Source organism: Sphaerodactylus townsendi, linkage group LG03 (genome assembly GCF_021028975.2).
Source record: "Sphaerodactylus townsendi isolate TG3544 linkage group LG03, MPM_Stown_v2.3, whole genome shotgun sequence".
NCBI classification, from domain to species: domain Eukaryota; kingdom Metazoa; phylum Chordata; class Lepidosauria; order Squamata; family Sphaerodactylidae; genus Sphaerodactylus; species Sphaerodactylus townsendi.
In genome coordinates, this window is record NC_059427.1 from 160,016,807 (window position 1) to 160,031,385 (window position 14,579).

Sequence of the window (14,579 nt, forward strand, 5' to 3'; positions counted from 1 at the left end):
TTTGAGAGACTGTGGTGTTTATTTGGACTTGTATCTGTCTACATCCGTACACGCAAATGGCCCCCAACATAAAGTTAGGTAATGGCTCAGGTTTGGTTTGCCCTGCTGTATCCCATCTCCCGCCTGCTCTTGTGCCTTTCGTCTCCCTGCCTTGATCCTGACCCGGAGAGGAGAGAATCGAGTCGGCTCCCAATACGCACATTCCAGCCCCCAAACCCCTCCTACCATTTGGGCTCCTCTTCTGGCTCCAGAGCTCCTTCACCTCTCAGTCATGTTTTTCCACTGAGAAGGGAGGTGCAACACACGGCCCCTCTCGACAACGGTCTCCCACCCTGAAGTCCTCGCCACCCCAGATGGCATCCCCCTGACTGCATGGCCCGGTAGTTACTGCACGCTGAGGGGTAAGTAATTCGTGTGCAGGAATCTTGATTGTGCCTTTGGCAGCTGGAAGCAGCCCAGGTTCTGTTTATGCCTCTTGTTTTCTGCCCTTTGCGTGGTCACCACCTTCAATTACCAGGAGGCCTAAACCTTGCGGGGGGGGGGGGGGCAGGAAGAGAACATCCATGCTCAAAAAGGCAAATTTCGTGGTAATGCAGAAGATAGAATTAATAATGATACAAACAACAACACTACAATATTTATTTTGATGTCAAGTTACACATCCTTTGATTTTGTGCCGAATTTTAGCTTTTTTCAGGGCATCTCACTGAAGGACTTAAAATAAAATTTCTACAAGAGATTTTGCGGTTTTTTTGAAGGAAGGGGGACTTATCGCCAGGGCGCATCCTTTTAAAACGGCCAAGATAATTTTCAACAAATTAATTGTATGCTTGCACATTTGAATATGGAAATCAGAAACAAATGCACCTTTTAAAAATCCACGTGACCTACAGCTACCTGATATTTAGCAAGATCTAACAAGGGAGTGGGTGTATTGGGTGGTTGTTTTCCCATTTCAAAAAAGCCAAAGTGAAAACAGAATTATAAGTTTTTGTCAGGAGTCAGTTCTGTCCTCTTGAGTGTGTGTGTGTGTGAGTGTGAGTGAGTGAGTGTGCATAATTCCTGTACATTTTTGGGATTAAATTTCTGTTTTTGCTTGCTGCATATAAGATATCTCAAAGGACTCTGCTATTTGGCATGATGGAAAACTAGCCACCCCAACTCAGAACACTCTCTCTCTCTCTCTCTCTCTCTCTCTCTCTCTCTCTCTCTCTCTCTCTCTCTCTCTCTCTGTGTGTGTGTGTGTGTGTGTGTGTGTGTGTGTGTGTGTGTGTGTGTGTGTGTGTGTGTGTGTGTGTGTGTGTGTGTGTGCTTGGCAATATTCGAGCAACCAGCAGTTTGGAGAATATCACCGACTTTCTGTGTCGCAGCATCAGAGTGAAAAGAGCTCCTAGCAGCCCCAGCTGTTTTTGAATCGCAGCTGGGTGTTGGTGGAGTTTACTTAGGAAAGAGGGATTTTGGAGGGATCTGGTAAGAAAAGGTGGTCAGTTTGGAGCTCTTTTTTAAAAAAGTAAACTTATGAATGTCATGGCGGAGAGAAATCACATCTCTGCTTTGAAGAAGAGGAAATTGCTTTAGACAAGTATCATCTGACTGAGGTTACAAACAGCCAGAAAAAGGCAAGAGAGTGAACGCAGTTCAGAATTTGAATCTGGAAAAACATAAAGCAGTCTGAAATAATTAGGAAAGTGCTTATATTTCAGTATGTTTTTGTTATTTCTTTAGCATTTGTATATAGTTGTATGTTTGCAATTGCCCCCCTCCCTTAGCATATAAAATGATGCAAATGGTTTTTTCCTACTTTATATAATTTATTTTTTCCTCTTCATAAATGAAATTTCACATTTTATATACAGGGTTTCCTCCCCTTTTCTAATGACTCCATCGTGGCTTTGATACACCTAGTTCTTAGCCTTCCTTTCAACATCTCTAATATGTGGACTATTCTCAGTTCGCAAACATTTTGCTGGGCATTTTGGCAGAATGTGGAGATCCAAAATCCTGGACTAAAGGCCACTGACCAGAAAGGGATTTAAAGACAACCCAAAGGGGCAAAATCCAGCAGGTTTCCAACCAGGTGACAGTAAATGGACCTTCAGAAAGAGCGTGGCTGTGCAGGCATAAGGCAACTTCCGGGTCAGCTGCGCCCAAAGCACTAAAACATCTTTTTGTGCAATTACAAAGTAAATAAATAAAACAAGGGAGGGAAACAGCCGATCTCACAAATTCCAAATTTAATCTACAGGAGGTGGTTGAATATGGGCAATTAAAAAAAAAAACCTCCATAGTTGGAGGTTTTCTGGATAAAGAATTTCAAGGATGGGAAATTAACCCCCCTCACCCTTTAGAACAGAACCATACTGGAGGGTAGATCACCTAAAGCCCTAAATGCTTTCCAAAAAAATTCACTATTTAGAATCTGCAGAGAAAATTATTAAGTGATGATCATTCTAGAGAGAAGAGTGGGAGATTCTGAGGTGGATCTGGGAAGAATTGGATGGATCCAGCTAAAGCACGTAATGGTACAAAATACCAACCTGAACAGAGTGAAGCCATCATAAGACCTTAATGGACACATACGAGAGTACTCTCTTAGTGGGGCACCAGGAGGCACGTAGCTGGAGTAAAAATGTGCAGTTTTCTGTAATGCGAGGGGAAAACCCTTGCCTTGCGCAGCACCCATGCCGCTGAATCAGCATGGCTGGGAAATGTTTTGCTGCCGCCTTTTATTTTTTGGCCCACGGGCTCTTCACTTCCTTTGCAAGCGACCAAACAAAGGCACCTGGCAAATGGGACTCCCAAAGCATTCCGGTAAAGAAGAGACCTCATTGCTACCAATAGATTGGTGTTCATAATGGCGTCTCTCACTAAGGGCTGAACCAGACTTCATGGCGACCTCGCAGATCCAGATCTCTGCTGCAGGAGAAGCACTGGCGAACACTGGAAGGCTTTGGCTGAGGGGCTCCAAAATCAGCGGTATGGGGCCCAGCCAGCCCCCTTTGGGATCTCGAGCCCTTTGCCAGAACCAAAAGAGGCCTGGGTCGAGATTGGCTTTTTAGCATCTCTCTAAATCCATGTTTACCATTGGATAATGAATTAATGTTTATTTACAGTTAATGACCAGTAATACAATAATTTACAAAAGACCAAATTCCAGTTTTTTACAGGCAAAGAGGTAAAAAGTTAAACTTATTGTAACCTTCCTCTAAAACAGCAATGGCGAACCTATGGCACTGGTGCCAGAGGTGGCACTCAGGGCCCTTTCTGTGGGCACGCGTGCACAGAGTTCATCATGTGGGGGGGGGCAGAAAATCACCCCCATATACACACCTAAGCTGGCCTGGGCATGATCCTTTACCCAGGAGTAAGCTCGGTTGCTGGCAATGGGGCTTGCTTCTGAGTAAACCCTCCTAGGGTCATGATTCACCCATGCGAAGCATTGCATGATTGCTTCACCAAGCTTACTCCCGAGTAACATGCACCTCGGAGCCAACTGGTTTTTCTAAACCAAAACCTGAGTATTCAGGTTAAATTGCCGTTTTGGCACTTTGCGATAAATAAGTGGGTTTTGGGTTGCAATTTGGGCACTCGGTCTCAAAAAGGTTCGCCATCACTGCTCTAAAAGAACTGATGGTCTCCTATCCACCTGCTTTCCTCTATTTATTCACTAAAACGCAAAAACGAGCCACTTTACTGGAAATTCTTTGGTCCTTACCCAACAGCAAATAGTTCAATTTCCATTTATCTTTCTAAATCAAAGTTAATCTTTCTAAATCTTGGGATGCTAGTGGATATAAGAACCAGTTTTCCAGAAGTATGATTTAAATTTAAATCTGTCGTCTAATTACGAGCCTGAAGGGATGCCGTTTCCTAGATCATTTGAAGCCTTAACTAAAATATATATTTAGGCTGATGATTTCTGTTTCAAAAAGAAAATTGAAGAATGCTTATTTTAAGAATCAAAACCATCAGAGATCAGACAATATTAAAAAATTGGATATAAAACGGTGGACATGGCTTACCTGGAATTGAGCATTTTTCAGGTCCAGGATCTTTATTAGGAGAGGCTGAAGAGGTTCTGATTTCCTTCCCACTGAAGATATTCCACTGAAGATAAGTCTCCTGCGCTGACTGTAGCAGCTAACGGGTTGGATTTTGACCAGATGGACCTAGGTTAGATTCCTTGCTGAGTCTTGAGGACCTTGAACTGGTCCCTCTCTCCCAATCTACTTTGCAGGGCTGTTGTGAGGATAATACCATGCAAACTCCTGTTTTTCTTGAAGGAAAGTGGGATAAAGTCAAGTAAATAGGTCTTATAAATACTTAACTTATGTAATCATTCCCATATTATAAAAGCCAAGTGGCCAGAGTCAAACTGCACCCCACATCCTTGCTTTCCAGAAAGTGAATTCTATAGACATGGGCTGATTCCATATGGGCCAAAAACAGCAGTGTGAAAACGGTGTAAAAGAATTTAAAAGGGTTTATACTGTTTTCACACCATTTTCACACTGCTATTTTTGGCCCATACAGAATCAGTCCTGGAGTCCCCAACCTTTTTGAGTCTCTCTCTCTCTCTCTCTCTCTCTCTCTCTCTCACACACACACACACACACACACACACACACACACACACACCCCTTTATTGACAACAGTACATTTATCAACTGGCTAAACCAACTAAAATACATTAAAAGATATACATTGAAATACCCCCATACAAAGCTGGCATAAAAAGAGACCAACATGTAAACAGTTGTTATGAAAATACATTAATCATGGTTGTTTTGTGAAAAATGGTTGCGCTTTGTTAAGGAGCAGCAGTGGCGTAGTGGTTAAGAGCAGGTGCATTCTAATCTGGAGGAACTGGGTTTGATTCCCCGCTCTGCCGCTTGAGTTGTGGAGGCTTATCTGGGGAATTCAGATTAGCCTGAGCACTCCCACACACGCCAGCTGGGTGACCTTGGGCTAGTCACAGCTCTACGGAGCTCTCTCAGCCCCACCCACCTCACAGGGTGTTTGTTGTGAGAAGGGGGGAAGGGCAAGGAGATTGTAAACCCCTTTGAGTCTCCTACAGGAGAGAAAGGTGGGATATAAATCCAAACTCTTCTTCTTTTTAACCAAATAGCATTTCAAAAAGCTCGTAACATTCTCACAGATAAAATCATAGGGGCCATTAAGTAAAAGATTCATGATAGATGTTGACATGTTTAGATCCAACCTTTCCAACAAGGGACAGATATACATGGAGCAAAAAGAGACATATAGGGCATTCTAAGAGTACACGATGGACAGTCTCAGCAGCAGCCATTTAATACTGGCATAGCCTGTTCTTGTAAGGAATGTTATTATATCTGCCAAATGTCATGGCATTAGGCAGAGCATTAAAGCGACCTAGTGACTATGCTCTGTGTTGTTTGGGATCACCCAGGATATACAGATAATTGGTGCGATGGTCTGGCCAATCGATGCCTAAGAACTGTGGAGAGCAGCTTCCCCCCCCCCCCCTCGTGTAACATTCTCTGTTTCTCTCGTTCGATTAGTGCACTTTTAATTTCATTATAGATTCTTGTGGCACACTTGGTTTGGAAATTATCAGTTGTTAAGCCTGTGTTGCTAAGCTTCTTGTCTCCATTCGCTCGCCGTCTTACTGAAGTAGATTCTGACAGAAGTTGACATAGACGACTATTAAGGCTGGACTCAAAATTAATTCAAGACCCGTATCTAAAAGCTCTTGTCCTGCCACCAATTCCATGTTATTTCGTCCAGTTTCTCTACATAAAATAGCGTATGGGATACACCTTGGAGGCCCAGAATATTTCGTAAAAAATATGACGGCAGAGATTTGATAGAAGACTTAATTTGAGTAATCCATATTAGAGCGCCGAATAGCAGCTGAGAAGTAATCTTAACATTAACAATTCTCAATGCAGTGGGAACAGAATGATGTCTACTAGTATAGAAAAAAAAAAAAACAATCGTCGCTGCATTTGCCTTAACTTTATTCTCTGCTAGTTTGCAGTGACGGGCCCAGGGCGTTTTCCCCATGGCCAATATATCCTGGGATAAGGAAGTGAACCATGCCGGTTTGGGCATGAATTCCGCATGACTTCCAGGGCTAACTCGGGCCTGCCCTACGAGATTTCCCTTATCCCACGCCTTTCAAAAAATGATGAAATTGGGGATTCTTAAAAAAAAACCCCACTGCTCCTGCTCCCATGCAAACATAGTGGGAGATGGACTGGTATATTTTTCCCGCTGCAGCCAGTCAAAACAGCAAAAAAACAGGACAGTTCACATAACGTCAGCGAGGAAAATGAAACTAAACCGGGGACCGTGTGTAACCACCTGGAGCAGAGGTGGGATCCAGCAGGTTCTCACAGGTTCCCGAGAGTAGGTTACTAATTATTTGTGTGTGCCGAGAGGGGGTGACTAATTGGTGATTTTGCCACGTGATTTTTGCCTTAGTTATGCCCCTCCTCTCAGCAGTAGCGCGCAGAACTTGAAGCAGTCTAGCAGGAGGTGCACCGGCGTGCGTGGCAGCCCTGCTTCGCCTGCGATGCGATTCAAGATTTCCGTCCAAGAGACTGGAAACATGAACGCTGCTGCGTCCTTGCCACAGCTCTGCCCAGGAATGCCCCGCCCCTGGAATGCCTGGCCACGCCCCCGTCGGGCCACTCCCAGCCCCATTGGCGCTATGCCACAGTTTGAATCCCACCACCATGGGAACCTGTTACTAAATTTTTTGGATCACACCACTGACCTGGAGTTCTTCTTCCCGGCCTGAACGCACTGATGGGCTGCTGTACAGAGGGAGGAACCGAGATGGAAACATCCCGGTTTGTATGATCCTGGTTTTCCCCCTGGATATTTTGGCCATGGGGAAAACGTTGAGGATAAATTATACTGAAATAAAAGCCCTAAATGTCTGAATGGTTTTACTTGTCCCAAGGCATGATTATTCACTGCCCAACTTGGTTTACGGCAAAATATTGCAAAAATCATAACTTTCGATTTGTCATAATTAAGAGTCAACCTATTAGAATGGCAGTAGTTGGCACGACAATTTAGTAGGCAGTTCAGGCCTACTTGGGAAGTTGAAGGAAGGACGGCGTCATCAGCATAAAGCAAAATAGAAACATGTGAGGAACCCAATTTTGGGGGGGGGGAGGGGGCTCCATCTATTTTAGTTGAAGATGCGGGTAGATCGTGAAGAAATAAGTAAAGTAAACTGGGTGCTAGAGGGCAAATCTCCAATCATCTGTCAGAAGGCTTGCTGGGCAAATGTCTGATCTGCTCCCAGCCACATCCTAAAACCTCTGAGCACGCACCAGAAAAGATGTCTGCGTGTGTCATAGTGCCCATGGGCCAGAGGTGTATGGAGGGAAAACGGTGCCCGGAGACAGCCATTCTCCAAGAGCCCTCCCCCACTGCACATGGGGGTGGAGCTAAGGGGGTTCCACGCCCCAAGCCCCACCCCCAGACCTTGTCCCCCTCTCCTGGCTCACAGCCGGCAGCCAGCAGTTCCCAGAGGGGAGGGCAGAAGGGACTGCTGACTGCCAGCTGGGAGCCAGTAGGGGGGTGAAGCTACGGTGTCCTCAGGCTTCCTTGACCCCACCCATGTCAATGACGACATGGGCGGGGCCTAGGGCGACCAAAGACGACAAGGCTGCAGGACTTCCTGCTGCCTTGCCGTCTTCCTGGTCATATGGGGGGCGCGATTTTGCACCCCCATGTGGCCAGATTAGTGGCGCCTGGGGACAGAGGGTACCCCCATCCCTGGGCAGATACGCCACTGCCATGGGCACCCTTGTTGAGGACCCCTGCTATAGTTTTTATTGATGCTGCAACAGCTGAACAGCATGGCAGAGCAAGTGCATCTATTCACTGCAAGGAAAACGCCATCTCTCCAGTCCTTCTGAAAGGTGTTCCTACATCCATCAGAGTTGCGCCGGTGACAGAAATCTGTTTGTTATGGAACTCCCTAGGCATGCAATCTTACGCAGTATAAAATACCCACACTAAGAGAATCGTAATTCTAATTCTAAGAGAATCCCAATCCTAATTCGTCAAGGAAATTATATATATGTGTGTGTGTGTGTGCCCCCCCCCCCATTACTTTCTGGGTCTTCAATGTCATCAGGACCCACTACCTCCCCCGCTCCTCCTTTTTAGGAGGGTCATGTTTAAGTTTTAGTTTAAGTAAGGTTTTGTGAGACACCTTTTTCTGGGAACAATTACTGTTTTAAGTGTATTTTTGGAATTATATTCATGCAGATTTTATATATACTATTTTATGTTGTACACTGCCCAGAGCCCTTCGGGGATGGGGTGGTATATTAAATCAAATAATTAAATTAATAACAACAACAACAACAACAACAACAACAATAATAATAATAATAATAATAATAATAATAATTCCGCTTTTGATATGGTACCTCTCATCTAATCAAACTTTAGGGTTGGGACATATCTAAAAATGAATTTGGATGTCTCTTGTTGCTCGAACTCATTCCTAAGGACGCCTCATGCCCAAACTGCAGTGAAGAAGGTCTTTTCCAGGAAGAAATGGAGTGACAGCAGGACGGGGGACGGGGGATAAGGGCAGAGGCTGAGATCCTGACTGGTGGCTTGGGCACAGAGACGGGAGGCTGCAGGGAGGGTCTCGCAGAAGCTCCACACTGCAAAGAACTGGGGTGTATATAACCTCAGCTTGTGGGTTCTGTGGGGCAGAACTTGGAATGAGTTTGCAACAACAATTTTTAAAAACAAAATGGTTTACTTTCTTAACATATAACATCAACATTTAACATCACACTTCAAGGTCCTGTTCAGGTTGCATTTTCAAGTCCTTATATTTACAGTCTACTGAATCTGCCAAGTCCAATTCTTCTTTGCAAGTGGGTTGGCTCCTGAAGACTCCAAGGGCTTGAGGAACAGGATTCAACATGATGAAGGTTTCCAGGAGAACTCTCACCCATTACAACCACAAAAAGAAACCCTGAAACAATAAACTCCAACATTTACAACATAGCAAAAATAAACAACTACCTTCCCAGCAGTTCCCAACAATATTGCAGTTACCTTAACAAGGTGTTAAGGGCTTATACAACCAAGGTCTGAGTCTGGTAGCCTTGTCTCCTCCAACTACATGACCTCTGCAGCCTTCTGCTCCACCCCTTTCTGGGTCAACCCGTTCTGAGCATGGGGGTTGCATGTACATTCTCTGGCCACAGTAATGAGGGCTAGAAACTAGCTATTTGCAACGAGAGCCAAGATTCAAAGCCAAGAATCCACTCTCTGTGCCCAACCCATGTATTTTAAATATTGGCATGAACAACACCACAAAAAGTCAACAGTTGAGCCAACAGGCACAGCAAGAGCTGTCAGAGTGAGCATAGCCGAGCCCTGGGGAGGGGTCATGCTTTGCTCAACTTTTTCCATGAAGGATCTGCAGTTGAAAGGGTTCCTGGAGCTAGATGTTTTGAGGCAGGGAGGGAGGAGGTGGCTTCCAGATAGGAACTGTTTTGTGCAAGATTAATACAGGGAGGGATGGCAAATGGATTTAGATTTAGAAACCTTTAATGGCATATAAATAAATTATACAATGGAAATTAAAATTGGCTGGTAAAAAAATTAAAAAAAAACAAGCATCAGGAAAGCTGGAATATTAAGCCACTGAATTGGGATTGAGTCTGCTAAGCATTTGGGAACGTTCAGTGATGACAACACACAAGAATCTAGCAGTTTGTTCGATGGTAACAGTTGAGTTGCTGTCTAACAAGAACAAAGTTTTGACAGCATCTGTAGTGTTGCCTAGATCAGCTAAGAGAGGATTAAGTAGTCTTTCCTGCTCTACAGCATATAAAGGGCTTAATATAATGAGAACATGATGGACCGGTTTCTTCAAGAGACCAAATTTGCAGGTGCAAGATCTATCGAGAGAATGGAAGATGGTGCTCTCTGTTGTATCGTCTGGTAGAAGGAAGAACATTGCATCTGGCTAAGGTGACAGTGCGTCTCAGAGTGGGCTCATGTAGGAGATGTAGATAGTTAGCAGGAGTGGGAAATCGAGGCAAAATATGCAGATGGATTGGAGAGCAGGTTTTATTTGCTTGTGCCATCAGTTTCTGGTAGTCCTGCTCAAAGAGTCTTTGCTTTATGAGATGGTGGATGGCAAATGGGATCTGGCATCTCTTGCCACGGCATTTTGTCACCCCCAAGTAACTGTCTGTCTGAGATCCTTCTCAGAAGCTCTTACATTGGGTGTCACCCTCTAGGTAGTAGCTCAGGCGTGTCCAACTTTGGCACCCCAGATGTTCATGGACTACGATTTCCATCAGTCAATTGCCATGCTGGCAGGGGCTGATGGGAATCAGAGTCCATGAACATCTGGGGTGCCAGAGTTGGACACTCCTGTGGTAGCTGAAGATCTTCCACTATTACAACTGATCTCTAGGTGACAGAGATTAGTTCCCCCGGAGAACGTGGAAAGTTGACTCGATGGCGTGATACTCCATTGAAATCTGGGATGGCAGGCCCTCCTCCTCGCAGTAGAGTTTTGTGTCACCTGACATTCCCTCTGTGATCCCTCCTGTCCAACATTTTTGCTGTTGGTCTTTTATCCTTATTTTAAGCTTCAGTTTTAACATATTTTAATAACGTATTTGCATGTTCATTTTAATGGCTTTTTTATAGTTGAGGTTTTAATTTGGAGAACTGTAATCTGGAGAACCGAGTTTGATTCCTCGCTCTGCCACTTGAGCTGTGGAGGCTTATCTGGTGAACCAGATTAGCTTGTGCATTTCAACACGTGCCAACTGGGTGACCTTGGGTGAGTCACAGCTCTTCTGAGCTCTCTCAGCCCCACCCGCCTCACTGGGTGTTTGTTGGGGGTGGGGGAAGGGAAAGGAGTTTGTAAGCCCCTTTGAGTCTCCTGCAGGAGAGAAAGGGGGGATATAAATCCAACTCTTCTTCTTCTCCTCCTTCTTCATTTGGATGTTTTAAGCAGTTAACTCCCTTAGTGCATTTCAGGAAAGAACGAGGACTGTTGATGAAAAGTGTTCCCATAGACCTAGAACAGGCCTAGAAAACTGGTGATTCAGGTTGTGTTAGGGCAGGCTGTTACATAGGGCAAATGCTGACTGCTTCTGCTGTCCAAGAGGGAATATACAAAAAAGCCAAATTGTGCGTAACGTATATGACAGAGGAACAAGACAGCGCATCACACACTGAAGACGGAGGGTCAATATATTCAATAAATGTATTTATATATTATTATTGTCCAGTTACGGAATACAATGATTGTGCATCCAGTTTTTTGAAAAAGTAAAATATTTTTTCAACAACAGAAGTTCATTTTTGAGATATATAATCCATATCTTCAACATCTACTGAACGAAAATAGTTCATTTTTTCAATATCTTTAGGATGATTATATTCCATATAGAAAGTATATGCAGCCATTTGGGTTTGTGTGTCAGCTCTGTTGAGAGACAAGAAGACATTGCAAATGAATGAATAATTTTCCTGAAAAAATTGCTTCTCCTGAGGAAGAAGTACGTGAAAAAGTACGTAAAAACGCGCGAGTCGTTTGGGAAGTACTTTCTATATGGAATGTAATCATCCTAAAGATATTGAAAAAATGAACTATTCTCGTTGTTGTTGTTGGAATAACTACTCCTGGTACTGGAGTTTATTCCTTTCCTTCCAAATAGCCAGTTATTCTGAATAGCTATGGAAAAAAAAATTTAGATTCAGAAATATTTGCAGTGTGCGAAGTATGACATTACTGGGTGAACGTCAAACGTTTCCGAATCTCGATTGCAAATCCCCTGATTGTGATGATTTTTTTAAAAAAGCATTCACTTTGCAGCAGCCTCATCCGGGTGCAGCATGCAGCAGGATCAATTTTTCAGGGCTTCTGCCCCTTCACAATCCCATCGTCCCATCCCTCCCCCCCCACCCCCGCCAACTCCTAGCTTCAGTTCTGTGGTTCTTGTACCTCTCAAAAATCAACTGAAAGTTATCAGACTGGAGGAGGGGCTTGAGTCTGCAGCTGGCCAACACTCACTTCTTATTTTATTTTTTTGAAGTATATTTTGTAATCATGCTATTACAATCATAATAAACAAACAAATGAATTAATAAATAGAGGCCTTGACTGGCAGTAAAGTGAGAAGCGTTATTCAAGCAATGTCACACTTCCACCTTTCCAGACCTGGCCAGCTGAGAGCAGGGGTGTACTACCCATGGGAACATGGGGTATCCCATGTCCCCAGGCACATGCCATTGGGTCACACGGAGTGGACACCGGGCTGGTCCAGAACTTGAACATGGGCTGGTTGACTTTGGGGCAGAGCCAGAGTGGCTTCACCCACGGAGATGGGTTTTGTGGGGAATCTGCACCCTGTTCAGCACAAAGACCCGAGTAAAATTGTAACTTCACCCACCATTTCCTTCTGCTCCCCCACCCCTCCAGATGCTCCACATCCCCTACTCCTTGTCAAGTCTGGACCAGGCTGCAACGAGTGGGAGGCGTGCAGCTCATGGAGGGGTGGGGACAAGAGGAAATGGTGGATGAGGTTCCAATTTTACTCAGGTTTTTACGTGGAACAGCGTAGTTTCATGGGATAGTCATTTGGTCTGAACAAGAACAGCACCTTATTTATTTGGCAGCAGTGGCGTAGTGGTTAAGAGCAGGTGCAGTCTAATCTGGAGAACCGGGTTTGATTCGACACTCTGCCACTTGAGCTGTGGAGGCTTATCTGGGGAACCAGATTAGCCTGTGTACTCCAACACACGCCTGCTGGGTGACCTTGGGCTAGTCACAGTTCTTCGGAGCTCTCTCAGCCCCACCCACCTCCCTGGGTGTTTGTTTGGGGGGGGAGGGAAAGGAGTTTGTGAGCCCCTTTGAGTCTCCTTGCAGAAGAGAAAGGGGGAGTATAAATCCAAACTGTTGTTGTTGTTGTTGTTCTTGTTCTTCTTCTTGTTCTTCTTGTTCTTCTTCTTGTTCTTCTTCTTGTTCTTCTTGTTGTTGTTGTTGTTGTTGTTGTTGTTGTTGTTGTTGTTCTTCTTCTTCTTCTTCTTCTTCTTCTTCTTCTTCTTCTTCTTCTTCTTCTTCTTCTTCTTCTTCTTCTTCTTCTTCTTCTTCTTCTTCTTCTTCTTCTTCTTCTTCTTCTTCTTCTTCTTCTTCTTCTTCTTCTTCTTCTGACCAAGGATGGCAGTTCGAGGCATCCCATTTCTTTTTCTATCACTTGGCATGAAGTGGGTCCCAGACGCTGATTCCTGGCCCTGTCAGGACAATCAGAAGTTTTATTTCAGTCTCTCTTTGCATTCACGTGGCCACTTTGCTTGGTTTCTTCTTCAGCCACTGTGAGTGGCTTCCGTCCATTTATTGTATTTGGCAGATGTCTGCGATGGAGCTTACAAAAATCAGAGAGAAGGCCGTCTCCTGATTCTGGTGGGCTCAGACCGAGTGGGACGAACATTTGTTTGAAGATCATCGCAACCAGCCTCTTTCGCTCTGTCTTGGCTTTGAATCACACTTTGCCTCCCGGGCAGGGCATCTAAGAGTTGCCCCAGCTGGGCCAAAACACACAACTGGGAATAGATGGCATGCTCGGTGTCACTGTGCACCCACCCGACAGTCTCTGAACCTGATCCAGTATCATCTTAGTGCAGTGATGGCAAACCTTTTCGAGACTGAGTGCCCAAATTGCAACCCAAAACCCACTTATTTATCGCAAAGTGCCAACATGGCAATTTAACCTGAATGCTGAGGTTTTAGTTTAGAAAAAACAGTTGGCTCAGAGGTGTGCGTTACTCGGGAGTAAGCTTGGTGGTAGTCGGTGGCTTTGCTTTGAAGCAACTGTGCAACTCTTCCAATGGGTGAATCACGACCCTAGGATGGTTTACTCAGAAGCAAGCCCCATTTCCAGCAACCAAGCTTCCTCTTAGGTAAAGGATTGTGCTTTAGTTCTTTGCATGAAAATCAGTGGGGTTTAACAGCGCTTATCAGGGTTATCTACATTGGTTCCCCAAAACTAGGTCTTAGGTTTAATGCTAATAATCGAGCCCAGCGGCCCAGGCCAGCCTAGATGGGGGGGGGGGCACTCTGCGTGTGCCCACAGAGAGGGCTCTGAGTGCCATCTCTGGCACCCGTGCCATAGGTTCGCCATCACTGTCTTTGTGTCAGGAGTGGCCAAGGGGGATGGCCTGGCTTTCCGGCATCATCGGCTCTGGGCAGCAAAGGTTTTTTTGGGCTGAGGGCTCTTAGTGAGAGAGCCCCCCTTGCTTGGCCAGTGAGCAAGGGGTGGGGCAGAGTCTGCATTGCAGGAGATCCCTGGAGATAAAGGATCGGGGCCTCCTTTTGTTGCAGTTGCTTGGAGGCAGACCTGCCTAGGAGACCACCGTCTGTGCTTGAGACTCTCGCTTTTTTGGCGACATTTATCCTCTTCTCTAGTATCGTGCATTTTTATACACCGCTTTCTCCCAAGAACTCAGAATGGCGTACATTTTTTCTCCCAGGAAACCTTGCAAAAAGATTAAAGCCCAGCATGGTCTGGGTGTTGCAA